The 15,949-nt window shown below is 34.3% G+C and overlaps 17 non-coding genes across 17 annotated transcripts; all 17 read left to right on the top strand.

The window, feature by feature from the left end:
* Positions 1-1,586: 1,586 nt before the first annotated feature.
* Positions 1,587-1,668, top strand: TRNAS-GCU (transfer RNA serine (anticodon GCU)). Its single transcript has one exon. It is a non-coding gene; the product is annotated as a tRNA-Ser (tRNA).
* Positions 1,669-2,072: 404 nt separating this feature from the next.
* On the top strand, positions 2,073-2,154 carry TRNAS-GCU (transfer RNA serine (anticodon GCU)). The gene has a single exon. It is a non-coding gene; the product is annotated as a tRNA-Ser (tRNA).
* A 404-nt stretch (positions 2,155-2,558) lies between these two features.
* On the top strand, positions 2,559-2,640 carry TRNAS-GCU (transfer RNA serine (anticodon GCU)). Its single transcript has one exon. It is a non-coding gene; the product is annotated as a tRNA-Ser (tRNA).
* Positions 2,641-3,516: 876 nt separating this feature from the next.
* On the top strand, positions 3,517-3,598 carry TRNAS-GCU (transfer RNA serine (anticodon GCU)). Its single transcript has one exon. It is a non-coding gene; the product is annotated as a tRNA-Ser (tRNA).
* Positions 3,599-4,473: 875 nt separating this feature from the next.
* TRNAS-GCU (transfer RNA serine (anticodon GCU)) lies at positions 4,474-4,555 on the top strand. Its single transcript has one exon. It is a non-coding gene; the product is annotated as a tRNA-Ser (tRNA).
* A 404-nt stretch (positions 4,556-4,959) lies between these two features.
* Positions 4,960-5,041, top strand: TRNAS-GCU (transfer RNA serine (anticodon GCU)). Its single transcript has one exon. It is a non-coding gene; the product is annotated as a tRNA-Ser (tRNA).
* A 1,354-nt stretch (positions 5,042-6,395) lies between these two features.
* TRNAS-GCU (transfer RNA serine (anticodon GCU)) lies at positions 6,396-6,477 on the top strand. Its single transcript has one exon. It is a non-coding gene; the product is annotated as a tRNA-Ser (tRNA).
* Positions 6,478-6,879: 402 nt separating this feature from the next.
* TRNAS-GCU (transfer RNA serine (anticodon GCU)) lies at positions 6,880-6,961 on the top strand. Its single transcript has one exon. It is a non-coding gene; the product is annotated as a tRNA-Ser (tRNA).
* Positions 6,962-7,364: 403 nt separating this feature from the next.
* On the top strand, positions 7,365-7,446 carry TRNAS-GCU (transfer RNA serine (anticodon GCU)). The gene has a single exon. It is a non-coding gene; the product is annotated as a tRNA-Ser (tRNA).
* A 400-nt stretch (positions 7,447-7,846) lies between these two features.
* TRNAS-GCU (transfer RNA serine (anticodon GCU)) lies at positions 7,847-7,928 on the top strand. Its single transcript has one exon. It is a non-coding gene; the product is annotated as a tRNA-Ser (tRNA).
* Positions 7,929-10,215: 2,287 nt separating this feature from the next.
* Positions 10,216-10,297, top strand: TRNAS-GCU (transfer RNA serine (anticodon GCU)). The gene has a single exon. It is a non-coding gene; the product is annotated as a tRNA-Ser (tRNA).
* Positions 10,298-11,187: 890 nt separating this feature from the next.
* TRNAS-GCU (transfer RNA serine (anticodon GCU)) lies at positions 11,188-11,269 on the top strand. Its single transcript has one exon. It is a non-coding gene; the product is annotated as a tRNA-Ser (tRNA).
* An 876-nt stretch (positions 11,270-12,145) lies between these two features.
* Positions 12,146-12,227, top strand: TRNAS-GCU (transfer RNA serine (anticodon GCU)). The gene has a single exon. It is a non-coding gene; the product is annotated as a tRNA-Ser (tRNA).
* An 876-nt stretch (positions 12,228-13,103) lies between these two features.
* TRNAS-GCU (transfer RNA serine (anticodon GCU)) lies at positions 13,104-13,185 on the top strand. Its single transcript has one exon. It is a non-coding gene; the product is annotated as a tRNA-Ser (tRNA).
* Positions 13,186-14,060: 875 nt separating this feature from the next.
* TRNAS-GCU (transfer RNA serine (anticodon GCU)) lies at positions 14,061-14,142 on the top strand. Its single transcript has one exon. It is a non-coding gene; the product is annotated as a tRNA-Ser (tRNA).
* Positions 14,143-14,546: 404 nt separating this feature from the next.
* Positions 14,547-14,628, top strand: TRNAS-GCU (transfer RNA serine (anticodon GCU)). Its single transcript has one exon. It is a non-coding gene; the product is annotated as a tRNA-Ser (tRNA).
* Positions 14,629-15,030: 402 nt separating this feature from the next.
* TRNAS-GCU (transfer RNA serine (anticodon GCU)) lies at positions 15,031-15,112 on the top strand. The gene has a single exon. It is a non-coding gene; the product is annotated as a tRNA-Ser (tRNA).
* Positions 15,113-15,949: the final 837 nt, after the last annotated feature.

Below are 15,949 nucleotides of genomic sequence, written 5' to 3'. Positions count from 1 at the left end.
GCCATTTAATGACATTTTTATAAACAAGAAAAGATTTGATTTTAAATAAGGGAAAATAAATTTAGAATACATATTACTGACACTTCTCAAAATTTGTAAAACACTTTTTAGGGATCAGGTTTGGTTATAAAACAGCTGGAAACTAACCAAAGAAAAAAATGAAAATAAGTTGACGAGGTGGCCGAGTGGTTAAGGCGATGGACTGCTAATCCATTGTGCTCTGCATCCCATCCTCGTCGGGTGTTTTTGTAAATGACCCTTATTGTCTTCCAAAGCCCAAGATTGCAGGCAGGGCTAATACTGCCAAAACAGGTTGAAATTTGTTAAGCCGATTAGAGGAGCAGAACTCTAAAAACTTGTGTAAATGATAAACCTTCTAGAAAATGTTTGCATGGAACTATTACTACAAATGTTTTTTTTTGTAGATGTGTTCTAGTAGACCTATATATACACTCATCTAGTTCTTGCATGCCATTTAATGACATTTTTATAAACAAGAATAGATTTGATTTTAAATAAGGGAAAATAAATTTAGAATACATATTACTGACACTTCTCAAAATTTGTAAAACACTTTTTAGGGATCAGGTTTGGTTATAAAACAGCTGGAAACTAACCAAAGAAAAAAAAAATGAAAATAAGTTGACGAGGTGGCCAAGTGGTTAAGGCGATGGACAGCTAATCCATTGTGCTCTGCATCCCATCCTCGTCGGGTGTTTTTGTAAATGACCCTTATTGTCTTCCAAAGCCCAAGATTGCAGGCAGGGCTAATACTGCCAAAACAGGTTGAAATTTGTTAAGCCGATTAGAGGAGCAGAACTCTAAAAACTTGTGTAAATGATAAACCTTCTAGAAAATGTTTGCATGGAACTATTACTACAAATGTTTTTTTTGTAGATGTGTTCTAGTAGACCTATATATACACTCATCTAGTTCTTGCATGCCATTTAATGACATTTTTATAAACAAGAAAAGATTTGATTTTAAATAAGGGAAAATAAATTTAGAATACATATTACTGACACTTCTCAAAATTTGTAAAACACTTTTTAGGGATCAGGTTTGGTTATAAAACAGCTGCAAACTATCCAAAGAAAAAAAATGAAAATAAGTTGACGAGGTGGCCGAGTGGTTAAGGCGATGGACTGCTAATCCATTGTGCTCTGCATCCCATCCTCGTTGGGTGCTTTTGTAATTGACCCTTATTGTCTTCCAAAGCCCAAGATTGCAGGCAGGGCTAATACTGCCAAAACAGGTTGAAATTTGTTAAGCCGATTAGAGGAGCAGAACTCTAAAAACTTGTGTAAATGATAAACCTTCTAGAAAATGTTTGCATGGAACTATTACTAGAAATGTTTTTTTTTTGTAGATGTGTTCTTGTAGACCTATTTACACACTCATCTAGTACTTGCATGCCATTTAATGACATTTTTATAAACAAGGAAATATTTGATTTTAAATAAGGGAAAATAAATTTAGAATACATATTACTGACACTTCTCAAAATTTGTAAAACACTTTTTAGGGATCAGGTTTGGTTATAAAACAACTGCAAACTAACCAAAGAAAAAAAATGAAAATAAGTTGACGAGGTGGCCGAGTGGTTAAGGCGATGGACTGCTAATCCATTGTGCTCTGCATGCATGGGTTCAAATCCCATCCTCGTCGGGTGTTTTTGTAAATGACCCTTATTGTCTTCCAAAGCCCAAGATTGCAGGCAGGGCTAATACTGCCAAAACAGGTTGAAATTTGTTAAGCCGATTAGAGGAGCAGAACTCTAAAAACTTGTGTAAATGATAAACCTTCTAGAAAATGTTTGCATGGAACTATTACTAGAAATGTTTTTTTTTTGTAGATGTGTTCTTGTAGACCTATTTATACACTCATCTAGTACTTGCATGCCATTTAATGACATTTTTATAAACAAGGAAATATTTGATTTTAAATAAGGGAAAATAAATTTAGAATACATATTACTGACACTTCTCAAAATTTGTAAAACACTTTTTAGGGATCAGGTTTGGTTATAAAACAGCTGCAAACTAACCAAAGAAAAAAAATGAAAATAAGTTGACGAGGTGGCCGAGTGGTTAAGGCGATGGACAGCTAATCCATTGTGCTCTGCATGCATGGGTTCAAATCCCATCCTCGTCGGGTGTTTTTGTAAATGACCATTATTGTCTTCCAAAGCCCAAGATTGCAGGCAGGGCTAATACTGCCAAAACAGGTTGAAATTTGTTAAGCCGATTAGAGGAGCAGAACTCTAAAAACTTGTGTAAATGATAAACCTTCTAGAAAATGTTTGCATGGAACTATTACTAGAAATGTTTTTTTTTTGTAGATGTGTTCTTGTAGACCTATTTATACACTCATCTAGTACTTGCATGCCATTTAATGACATTTTTATAAACAAGGAAATATTTGATTTTAAATAAGGGAAAATAAATTTAGAATACATATTACTGACACTTCTCAAAATTTGTAAAACACTTTTTAGGGATCAGGTTTGGTTATAAAACAGCTGCAAACTAACCAAAGAAAAAAAATGAAAATAAGTTGACGAGGTGGCCGAGTGGTTAAGGCGATGGACTGCTAATCCATTGTGCTCTGCATGCATGGGTTCAAATTCCATCCTCGTCGGGTGTTTTTGTAAATGACCCTTATTGTCTTCCAAAGCCCAAGATTGCAGGCAGGGCTAATACTGCCAAAACAGGTTGAAATTTGTTAAGCCGATTAGAGGAGCAGAACTCTAAAAACTTGTGTAAATGATAAACCTTCTAGAAAATGTTTGCATGGAACTATTACAAGAAATTTTTTTTTTTGTAGATGTGTTCTTGTAGACCTATTTATACACTCATCTAGTACTTGCATGCCATTTAATGACATTTTTATAAACAAGGAAATATTTGATTTTAAATAAGGGAAAATAAATTTAGAATACATATTACTGACACTTCTCAAAATTTTTAAAACACTTTTTAGGGATCAGGTTTGGTTATAAAACAGCTGGAAACTAACCAAAGAAAAAAAAATGAAAATAAGTTGACGAGGTGGCCGAGTGGTTAAGGCGATGGACTGCTAATCCATTGTGCTCTGCATCCCATCCTCGTTGGGTGTTTTTGTAATTGACCCTTATTGTCTTCCAAAGCCCAAGATTGCAGGCAGGGCTAATACTGCCAAAACAGGTTGAAATTTGTTAAGCCGATTAGAGGAGCAGAACTCTAAAAACTTGTGTAAATGATAAACCTTCTAGAAAATGTTTGCATGGAACTATTACTAGAAATGTTTTTTTTTTGTAGATGTGTTCTTGTAGACCTATTTATACACTCATCTAGTACTTGCATGCCATTTAATGACATTTTTATAAACAAGGAAATATTTGATTTTAAATAAGGGAAAATAAATTTAGAATACATATTACTGACACTTCTCAAAATTTGTAAAACACTTTTTAGGGATCAGGTTTGGTTATAAAACAGCTGCAAACTAACCAAAGAAAAAAAATGAAAATAAGTTGACGAGGTGGCCGAGTGGTTAAGGCGATGGACTGCTAATCCATTGTGCTCTGCATGCATGGGTTCAAATTCCATCCTCGTCGGGTGTTTTTGTAAATGACCCTTATTGTCTTCCAAAGCCCAAGATTGCAGGCAGGGCTAATACTGCCAAAACAGGTTGAAATTTGTTAAGCCGATTAGAGGAGCAGAACTCTAAAAACTTGTGTAAATGATAAACCTTCTAGAAAATGTTTGCATGGAACTATTACAAGAAATTTTTTTTTTTGTAGATGTGTTCTTGTAGACCTATTTATACACTCATCTAGTACTTGCATGCCATTTAATGACATTTTTATAAACAAGGAAATATTTGATTTTAAATAAGGGAAAATAAATTTAGAATACATATTACTGACACTTCTCAAAATTTTTAAAACACTTTTTAGGGATCAGGTTTGGTTATAAAACAGCTGGAAACTAACCAAAGAAAAAAAAATGAAAATAAGTTGACGAGGTGGCCGAGTGGTTAAGGCGATGGACTGCTAATCCATTGTGCTCTGCATCCCATCCTCGTTGGGTGTTTTTGTAATTGACCCTTATTGTCTTCCAAAGCCCAAGATTGCAGGCAGGGCTAATACTGCCAAAACAGGTTGAAATTTGTTAAGCCGATTAGAGGAGCAGAACTCTAAAAACTTGTGTAAATGATAAACCTTCTAGAAAATGTTTGCATGGAACTATTACTACAAATGTTTTTTTTTGTAGATGTGTTCTAGTAGACCTATATATACACTCATCTAGTTCTTGCATGCCATTTAATGACATTTTTATAAACAAGAAAAGATTTGATTTTAAATAAGGGAAAATAAATTTAGAATACATATTACTGACACTTCTCAAAATTTGTAAAACACTTTTTAGGGATCAGGTTTGGTTATAAAACAGCTGGAAACTAACCAAAGAAAAAAAATGAAAATAAGTTGACGAGGTGGCCGAGTGGTTAAGGCGATGGACTGCTAATCCATTGTGCTCTGCATGCATGGGTTCAAATCCCATCCTCGTCGGGTGTTTTTGTAAATGACCCTTATTGTCTTCCAAAGCCCAAGATTGCAGGCAGGGCTAATACTGCCAAAACAGGTTGAAATTTGTTAAGCCGATTAGAGGAGCAGAACTCTAAAAACTTGTGTAAATGATAAACCTTCTAGAAAATGTTTGCATGGAACTATTACTACAAATGTTTTTTTTTGTAGATGTGTTCTAGTAGACCTATATATACACTCATCTAGTTCTTGCATGCCATTTAATGACATTTTTATAAACAAGAAAAGATTTGATTTTAAATAAGGGAAAATAAATTTAGAATACATATTACTGACACTTCTCAAAATTTGTAAAACACTTTTTAGGGATCAGGTTTGGTTATAAAACAGCTGGAAACTAACCAAAGAAAAAAATTAAAAAATAAGTTGACGAGGTGGCCGAGTGGTTAAGGTGATGGACTGCTAAACCATTGTGCTCTGCATGCATGGGTTCAAATCCCATCCTCGTCGGGTGTTTTTGTAAATGACCCTTATTGTCTTCCAAAGCCCAAGATTGCAGGCAGGGCTAATACTGCCAAAACAGGTTGAAATTTGTTAAGCCGATTAGAGGAGCAGAACTCTAAAAACATGTGTAAATGATAAACCTTGTTTCCATGTTTGCATGGAACTATTACTACAAATGTTTTTTTTGTAGATGTGTTCTAGTAGACCTATATATACACTCATCTAGTTCTTGCATGCCATTTAATGACATTTTTATAAACAAGAATAGATTTGATTTTAAATAAGGGAAAATAAATTTAGAATACATATTACTGACACTTCTCAAAATTTGTAAAACACTTTTTATGGATCAGGTTTGGTTATAAAACAGCTGGAAACTAACCAAAGAAAAAAAAAATGAAAATAAGTTGATGAGGTGGCCAAGTGGTTAAGGCGATGGACAGCTAATCCATTGTGCTCTGCATGCATGGGTTCAAATCCCATCCTCGTCGGGTGTTTTTGTAAATGTGCATTATTGTCTTCCAAAGCCCAAGATTGCAGGCAGGGCTAATACTGCCAAAACAGGTTGAAATTTGTTAAGCCGATTAGAGGAGCAGAACTCTAAAAACTTGTGTAAATGATAAACCTTCTAGAAAATGTTTGCATGGAACTATTACTACAAATTTTTTTTTGTAGATGTGTTCTAGTAGACCTATATATACACTCATCTAGTTCTTGCATGCCATTTAATGACATTTTTATAAACAAGAAAAGATTTGATTTTAAATAAGGGAAAATAAATTTAGAATACATATTACTGACACTTCTCAAAATTTGTAAAACACTTTTTAGGGATCAGGTTTGGTTATAAAACAGCTGGAAACTAACCAAAGAAAAAAATGAAAATAAGTTGACGAGGTGGCCGAGTGGTTAAGGCGATGGACTGCTAATCCATTGTGCTCTGCATCCCATCCTCGTCTGGTGTTTTTGTAAATGACCCTTATTGTCTTCCAAAGCCCAAGATTGCAGGCAGGGCTAATACTGCCAAAACAGGTTGAAATTTGTTAAGCCGATTAGAGGAGCAGAACTCTAAAAACTTGTGTAAATGATAAACCTTCTAGAAAATGTTTGCATGGAACTATTACTACAAATGTTTTTTTTGTAGATGTGTTCTAGTAGACCTATATATACACTCATCTAGTTCTTGCATGCCATTTAATGACATTTTTATAAACAAGAAAAGATTTGATTTTAAATAAGGGAAAATAAATTTAGAATACATATTACTGACACTTCTCAAAATTTGTAAAACACTTTTTAGGGATCAGGTTTGGTTATAAAACAGCTGGAAACTAACCAAAGAAAAAAATGAAAATAAGTTGACGAGGTGGCCGAGTGGTTAAGGCGATGGACTGCTAATCCATTGTGCTCTGCATGCATGGGTTCAAATCCCATCCTCGTCGGGTGTTTTTGGAAATGACCCTTATTGTCTTCCAAAGCCCAAGATTGCAGGCAGGGCTAATACTGCCCAAACAGGTTGAAATTTGTTAAGCCGATTAGAGGAGCAGAACTCTAAAAACTTGTGTAAATGATAAACCTTCTAGAAAATGTTTGCATGGAACTATTACTACAAATGTTTTTTTTTGTAGATGTGTTCTAGTAGACCTATATATACACTCATCTAGTTCTTGCATGCCATTTAATGACATTTTTATAAACAAGAATAGATTTGATTTTAAATAAGGGAAAATAAATTTAGAATACATATTACTGACACTTCTCAAAATTTGTAAAACACTTTTTAGGGATCAGGTTTGGTTATAAAACAGCTGGAAACTAACCAAAGAAAAAAATGAAAGTAAGTTGACGAGGTGGCCGAGTGGTTAAGGCGATGGACTGCTAATCCATTGTGCTCTGCATGCATGGGTTCAAATCCCATCCTCGTCGGGTGTTTTTGTAAATGACCCTTATTGTCTTCCAAAGCCCAAGATTGCAGGCAGGGCTAATACTGCCAAAACAGGTTGAAATTTGTTAAGCCGATTAGAGGAGCAGAACTCTAAAAACTTGTGTAAATGATAAACCTTCTAGAAAATGTTTGCATGGAACTATTACTACAAATGTTTTTTTTTGTAGATGTGTTCTAGTAGACCTATATATACACTCATCTAGTTCTTGCATGCCATTTAATGACATTTTTATAAACAAGAAAAGATTTGATTTTAAATAAGGGAAAATAAATTTAGAATACATATTACTGACACTTCTCAAAATTTGTAAAACACTTTTTAGGGATCAGGTTTGGTTATAAAACAGCTGGAAACTAACCAAAGAAAAAAAATGAAAATAAGTTGACGAGGTGGCCGAGTGGTTAAGGCGATGGACAGCTAATCCATTGTGCGTTGCATGCATGGGTTCAAATCCCATCCTCGTCGGGTGTTTTTGTAAATGACCATTATTGTCTTCCAAAGCCCAAGATTGCAGGCAGGGCTAATACTGCCAAAACAGGTTGAAATTTGTTAAGCAGATTAGAGGAGCAGAACTCTAAAAACATGTGTAAATGATAAACCTTGTTTCCATGTTTGCATGGAACTATTACTACAAATGTTTTTTTTGTAGATGTGTTCTAGTAGACCTATATATACACTCATCTAGTTCTTGCATGCCATTTAATGACATTTTTATAAACAAGAATAGATTTGATTTTAAATAAGGGAAAATAAATTTAGAATACATATTACTGACACTTCTCAAAATTTGTAAAACACTTTTTAGGGATCAGGTTTGGTTATAAAACAGCTGGAAACTAACGAAAGAAAAAAATGAAAGTAAGTTGACAAGGTGGCCGAGTGGTTAAGGCGATGGACTGCTAATCCATTGTGCTCTGCATGCATGGGTTCAAATCCCATCCTCGTCGGGTGTTTTTGTAAATGACCCTTATTGTCTTCCAAAGCCCAAGATTGCAGGCAGGGCTAATACTGCCAAAACAGGTTGAAATTTGTTAAGCCGATTAGAGGAGCAGAACTCTAAAAACTTGTGTAAATGATAAACCTTCTAGAAAATGTTTGCATGGAACTATTACTACAAATGGTTTTTTTTGTAGATGTGTTCTAGTAGACCTATATATACACTCATCTAGTTCTTGCATGCCATTTAATGACATTTTTATAAACAAGAAAAGATTTGATTTTAAATAAGGGAAAATAAATTTAGAATACATATTACTGACACTTCTCAAAATTTGTAAAACACTTTTTAGGGATCAGGTTTGGTTATAAAACAGCTGGAAACTAACCAAAGAAAAAAATGAAAATAAGTTGACGAGGTGGCCGAGTGGTTAAGGCGATGGACTGCTAATCCATTGTGCTCTGCATCCCATCCTCGTCGGGTGTTTTTGTAAATGACCCTTATTGTCTTCCAAAGCCCAAGATTGCAGGCAGGGCTAATACTGCCAAAACAGGTTGAAATTTGTTAAGCCGATTAGAGGAGCAGAACTCTAAAAACTTGTGTAAATGATAAACCTTCTAGAAAATGTTTGCATGGAACTATTACTACAAATGGTTTTTTTTGTAGATGTGTTCTAGTAGACCAATATATACACTCATCTAGTTCTTGCATGCCATTTAATGACATTTTTATAAACAAGAAAAGATTTGATTTTAAATAAGGGAAAATAAATTTAGAATACATATTACTGACACTTCTCAAAATTTGTAAAACACTTTTTAGGGATCAGGTTTGGTTATAAAACAGCTGGAAACTAACCAAAGAAAAAAATGAAAATAAGTTGACGAGGTGGCCGAGTGGTTAAGGCGATGGACTGCTAATCCATTGTGCTCTGCATCCCATCCTCGTCGGGTGTTTTTGTAAATGACCCTTATTGTCTTCCAAAGCCCAAGATTGCAGGCAGGGCTAATACTGCCAAAACAGGTTGAAATTTGTTAAGCCGATTAGAGGAGCAGAACTCTAAAAACTTGTGTAAATGATAAACCTTCTAGAAAATGTTTGCATGGAACTATTACTACAAATGTTTTTTTTTGTAGATGTGTTCTAGTAGACCTATATATACACTCATCTAGTTCTTGCATGCCATTTAATGACATTTTTATAAACAAGAATAGATTTGATTTTAAATAAGGGAAAATAAATTTAGAATACATATTACTGACACTTCTCAAAATTTGTAAAACACTTTTTAGGGATCAGGTTTGGTTATAAAACAGCTGGAAACTAACCAAAGAAAAAAAAAATGAAAATAAGTTGACGAGGTGGCCAAGTGGTTAAGGCGATGGACAGCTAATCCATTGTGCTCTGCATCCCATCCTCGTCGGGTGTTTTTGTAAATGACCCTTATTGTCTTCCAAAGCCCAAGATTGCAGGCAGGGCTAATACTGCCAAAACAGGTTGAAATTTGTTAAGCCGATTAGAGGAGCAGAACTCTAAAAACTTGTGTAAATGATAAACCTTCTAGAAAATGTTTGCATGGAACTATTACTACAAATGTTTTTTTTGTAGATGTGTTCTAGTAGACCTATATATACACTCATCTAGTTCTTGCATGCCATTTAATGACATTTTTATAAACAAGAAAAGATTTGATTTTAAATAAGGGAAAATAAATTTAGAATACATATTACTGACACTTCTCAAAATTTGTAAAACACTTTTTAGGGATCAGGTTTGGTTATAAAACAGCTGCAAACTATCCAAAGAAAAAAAATGAAAATAAGTTGACGAGGTGGCCGAGTGGTTAAGGCGATGGACTGCTAATCCATTGTGCTCTGCATCCCATCCTCGTTGGGTGCTTTTGTAATTGACCCTTATTGTCTTCCAAAGCCCAAGATTGCAGGCAGGGCTAATACTGCCAAAACAGGTTGAAATTTGTTAAGCCGATTAGAGGAGCAGAACTCTAAAAACTTGTGTAAATGATAAACCTTCTAGAAAATGTTTGCATGGAACTATTACTAGAAATGTTTTTTTTTTGTAGATGTGTTCTTGTAGACCTATTTACACACTCATCTAGTACTTGCATGCCATTTAATGACATTTTTATAAACAAGGAAATATTTGATTTTAAATAAGGGAAAATAAATTTAGAATACATATTACTGACACTTCTCAAAATTTGTAAAACACTTTTTAGGGATCAGGTTTGGTTATAAAACAACTGCAAACTAACCAAAGAAAAAAAATGAAAATAAGTTGACGAGGTGGCCGAGTGGTTAAGGCGATGGACTGCTAATCCATTGTGCTCTGCATGCATGGGTTCAAATCCCATCCTCGTCGGGTGTTTTTGTAAATGACCCTTATTGTCTTCCAAAGCCCAAGATTGCAGGCAGGGCTAATACTGCCAAAACAGGTTGAAATTTGTTAAGCCGATTAGAGGAGCAGAACTCTAAAAACTTGTGTAAATGATAAACCTTCTAGAAAATGTTTGCATGGAACTATTACTAGAAATGTTTTTTTTTTGTAGATGTGTTCTTGTAGACCTATTTATACACTCATCTAGTACTTGCATGCCATTTAATGACATTTTTATAAACAAGGAAATATTTGATTTTAAATAAGGGAAAATAAATTTAGAATACATATTACTGACACTTCTCAAAATTTGTAAAACACTTTTTAGGGATCAGGTTTGGTTATAAAACAGCTGCAAACTAACCAAAGAAAAAAAATGAAAATAAGTTGACGAGGTGGCCGAGTGGTTAAGGCGATGAACAGCTAATCCATTGTGCTCTGCATGCATGGGTTCAAATCCCATCCTCGTCGGGTGTTTTTGTAAATGACCATTATTGTCTTCCAAAGCCCAAGATTGCAGGCAGGGCTAATACTGCCAAAACAGGTTGAAATTTGTTAAGCCGATTAGAGGAGCAGAACTCTAAAAACTTGTGTAAATGATAAACCTTCTAGAAAATGTTTGCATGGAACTATTACTAGAAATGTTTTTTTTTTGTAGATGTGTTCTTGTAGACCTATTTATACACTCATCTAGTACTTGCATGCCATTTAATGACATTTTTATAAACAAGGAAATATTTGATTTTAAATAAGGGAAAATAAATTTAGAATACATATTACTGACACTTCTCAAAATTTGTAAAACACTTTTTAGGGATCAGGTTTGGTTATAAAACAGCTGCAAACTAACCAAAGAAAAAAAATGAAAATAAGTTGACGAGGTGGCCGAGTGGTTAAGGCGATGGACTGCTAATCCATTGTGCTCTGCATGCATGGGTTCAAATTCCATCCTCGTCGGGTGTTTTTGTAAATGACCCTTATTGTCTTCCAAAGCCCAAGATTGCAGGCAGGGCTAATACTGCCAAAACAGGTTGAAATTTGTTAAGCCGATTAGAGGAGCAGAACTCTAAAAACTTGTGTAAATGATAAACCTTCTAGAAAATGTTTGCATGGAACTATTACAAGAAATTTTTTTTTTTGTAGATGTGTTCTTGTAGACCTATTTATACACTCATCTAGTACTTGCATGCCATTTAATGACATTTTTATAAACAAGGAAATATTTGATTTTAAATAAGGGAAAATAAATTTAGAATACATATTACTGACACTTCTCAAAATTTTTAAAACACTTTTTAGGGATCAGGTTTGGTTATAAAACAGCTGGAAACTAACCAAAGAAAAAAAAATGAAAATAAGTTGACGAGGTGGCCGAGTGGTTAAGGCGATGGACTGCTAATCCATTGTGCTCTGCATCCCATCCTCGTTGGGTGTTTTTGTAATTGACCCTTATTGTCTTCCAAAGCCCAAGATTGCAGGCAGGGCTAATACTGCCAAAACAGGTTGAAATTTGTTAAGCCGATTAGAGGAGCAGAACTCTAAAAACTTGTGTAAATGATAAACCTTCTAGAAAATGTTTGCATGGAACTATTACTAGAAATGTTTTTTTTTTGTAGATGTGTTCTTGTAGACCTATTTATACACTCATCTAGTACTTGCATGCCATTTAATGACATTTTTATAAACAAGGAAATATTTGATTTTAAATAAGGGAAAATAAATTTAGAATACATATTACTGACACTTCTCAAAATTTGTAAAACACTTTTTAGGGATCAGGTTTGGTTATAAAACAGCTGCAAACTAACCAAAGAAAAAAAATGAAAATAAGTTGACGAGGTGGCCGAGTGGTTAAGGCGATGGACTGCTAATCCATTGTGCTCTGCATGCATGGGTTCAAATTCCATCCTCGTCGGGTGTTTTTGTAAATGACCCTTATTGTCTTCCAAAGCCCAAGATTGCAGGCAGGGCTAATACTGCCAAAACAGGTTGAAATTTGTTAAGCCGATTAGAGGAGCAGAACTCTAAAAACTTGTGTAAATGATAAACCTTCTAGAAAATGTTTGCATGGAACTATTACAAGAAATTTTTTTTTTTGTAGATGTGTTCTTGTAGACCTATTTATACACTCATCTAGTACTTGCATGCCATTTAATGACATTTTTATAAACAAGGAAATATTTGATTTTAAATAAGGGAAAATAAATTTAGAATACATATTACTGACACTTCTCAAAATTTTTAAAACACTTTTTAGGGATCAGGTTTGGTTATAAAACAGCTGGAAACTAACCAAAGAAAAAAAAATGAAAATAAGTTGACGAGGTGGCCGAGTGGTTAAGGCGATGGACTGCTAATCCATTGTGCTCTGCATCCCATCCTCGTTGGGTGTTTTTGTAATTGACCCTTATTGTCTTCCAAAGCCCAAGATTGCAGGCAGGGCTAATACTGCCAAAACAGGTTGAAATTTGTTAAGCCGATTAGAGGAGCAGAACTCTAAAAACTTGTGTAAATGATAAACCTTCTAGAAAATGTTTGCATGGAACTATTACTAGAAATGTTTTTTTTTTGTAGATGTGTTCTTGTAGACCTATTTATACACTCATCTAGTACTTGCATGCCATTTAATGACATTTTTATAAACAAGGAAATATTTGATTTTAAATAAGGGAAAATAAATTTAGAATACATATTACTGACACTTCTCAAAATTTGTAAAACACTTTTTAGGGATCAGGTTTGGTTATAAAACAGCTGCAAACTAACCAAAGAAAAAAAATGAAAATAAGTTGACGAGGTGGCCGAGTGGTTAAGGCGATGGACTGCTAATCCATTGTGCTCTGCATGCATGGGTTCAAATTCCATCCTCGTCGGGTGTTTTTGTAAATGACCCTTATTGTCTTCCAAAGCCCAAGATTGCAGGCAGGGCTAATACTGCCAAAACAGGTTGAAATTTGTTAAGCCGATTAGAGGAGCAGAACTCTAAAAACTTGTGTAAATGATAAACCTTCTAGAAAATGTTTGCATGGAACTATTACAAGAAATTTTTTTTTTTGTAGATGTGTTCTTGTAGACCTATTTATACACTCATCTAGTACTTGCATGCCATTTAATGACATTTTTATAAACAAGGAAATATTTGATTTTAAATAAGGGAAAATAAATTTAGAATACATATTACTGACACTTCTCAAAATTTTTAAAACACTTTTTAGGGATCAGGTTTGGTTATAAAACAGCTGGAAACTAACCAAAGAAAAAAAAATGAAAATAAGTTGACGAGGTGGCCGAGTGGTTAAGGCGATGGACTGCTAATCCATTGTGCTCTGCATCCCATCCTCGTTGGGTGTTTTTGTAATTGACCCTTATTGTCTTCCAAAGCCCAAGATTGCAGGCAGGGCTAATACTGCCAAAACAGGTTGAAATTTGTTAAGCCGATTAGAGGAGCAGAACTCTAAAAACTTGTGTAAATGATAAACCTTCTAGAAAATGTTTGCATGGAACTATTACTACAAATGTTTTTTTTTGTAGATGTGTTCTAGTAGACCTATATATACACTCATCTAGTTCTTGCATGCCATTTAATGACATTTTTATAAACAAGAAAAGATTTGATTTTAAATAAGGGAAAATAAATTTAGAATACATATTACTGACACTTCTCAAAATTTGTAAAACACTTTTTAGGGATCAGGTTTGGTTATAAAACAGCTGGAAACTAACCAAAGAAAAAAAATGAAAATAAGTTGACGAGGTGGCCGAGTGGTTAAGGCGATGGACTGCTAATCCATTGTGCTCTGCATGCATGGGTTCAAATCCCATCCTCGTCGGGTGTTTTTGTAAATGACCCTTATTGTCTTCCAAAGCCCAAGATTGCAGGCAGGGCTAATACTGCCAAAACAGGTTGAAATTTGTTAAGCCGATTAGAGGAGCAGAACTCTAAAAACTTGTGTAAATGATAAACCTTCTAGAAAATGTTTGCATGGAACTATTACTACAAATGTTTTTTTTTGTAGATGTGTTCTAGTAGACCTATATATACACTCATCTAGTTCTTGCATGCCATTTAATGACATTTTTATAAACAAGAAAAGATTTGATTTTAAATAAGGGAAAATAAATTTAGAATACATATTACTGACACTTCTCAAAATTTGTAAAACACTTTTTAGGGATCAGGTTTGGTTATAAAACAGCTGGAAACTAACCAAAGAAAAAAATTAAAAAATAAGTTGACGAGGTGGCCGAGTGGTTAAGGTGATGGACTGCTAAACCATTGTGCTCTGCATGCATGGGTTCAAATCCCATCCTCGTCGGGTGTTTTTGTAAATGACCCTTATTGTCTTCCAAAGCCCAAAATTGCAGGCAGGGCTAATACTGCCAAAACAGGTTGAAATTTGTTAAGCCGATTAGAGGAGCAGAACTCTAAAAACTTGTGTAAATGATAAACCTTCTAGAAAATGTTTGCATGGAACTATTACTACAAATGGTTTTTTTTGTAGATGTGTTCTAGTAGACCTATATATACACTCATCTAGTTATTGCATGCCATTTAATAACATTTTTATAAACAAGAAAAGATTTGATTTTAAATAAGGGAAAATAAATTTAGAATACATATTACTGACACTTCTCAAAATTTGTAAAACACTTTTTAGGGATCAGGTTTGGTTATAAAACAGCTGGAAACTAACCAAAGAAAAAAATGAAAATAAGTTGACGAGGTGGCCGAGTGGTTAAGGCGATGGACTGCTAATCCATTGTGCTCTGCATGCATGGGTTCAAATCCCGTCCTCGACGGGTGTTTTTGTAAATGACCCTTATTGTCTTCCAAAGCCCAAGATTGCAGGCAGGGCTAATACTGCCAAAACAGGTTGAAATTTGTTAAGCCGATTAGAGGAGCAGAACTCTAAAAACTTGTGTAAATGATAAACCTTCAAGAAAATGTTTGCATGGAACTATTACTACAAATGTTTTTTTTTTGTAGATGTGTTCTAGTAGACCTATATATACACTCATCTAGTTCTTGCATGCCATTTAATGACATTTTTATAAACAAGAATAGATTTGATTTTAAATAAGGGAAAATAAATTTAGAATACATATTACTGACACTTCTCAAAATTTGTAAAACACTTTTTAGGGATCAGGTTTGGTTATAAAACAGCTGGAAACTAACCAAAGAAAAAAAAAAATGAAAATAAGTTGACGTGGTGGCCGAGTGGTTAAGGCGATGGACAGCTAATCCATTGTGCTCTGCATGCATGGGTTCAAATCCCATCCTCGTCGGGTGTTTTTGTAAATGACCCTTATTGTCTTCCAAAGCCCAAGATTGCAGGCAGGGCTAATACTGCCAAAACAGGTTGAAATTTGTTAAGCCGATTAGAGGAGCAGAACTCTAAAAACTTGTGTAAATGATAAACCTTCTAGAAAATGTTTGCATGGAACTATTACTACAAATGTTTTTTTGTAGATGTGTTCTAGTAGACCTATATATACACTCATCTAGTTCTTGCATGCCATTTAATGACATTTTTATAAACAAGAAAAGATTTGATTTTAAATAAGGGAAAATAAATTTAGAATACATATTACTGACACTTCTCAAAATTTTTAAAACACTTTTTAGGGATCAGG

Source organism: Rhinoderma darwinii, unplaced genomic scaffold (assembly GCF_050947455.1).
Source record: "Rhinoderma darwinii isolate aRhiDar2 unplaced genomic scaffold, aRhiDar2.hap1 Scaffold_554, whole genome shotgun sequence".
Lineage (NCBI taxonomy): Eukaryota > Metazoa > Chordata > Amphibia > Anura > Rhinodermatidae > Rhinoderma > Rhinoderma darwinii.
Note: the sequence above shows the minus strand (reverse complement) of the source record. Positions and strands in the feature narration are given on the sequence as shown.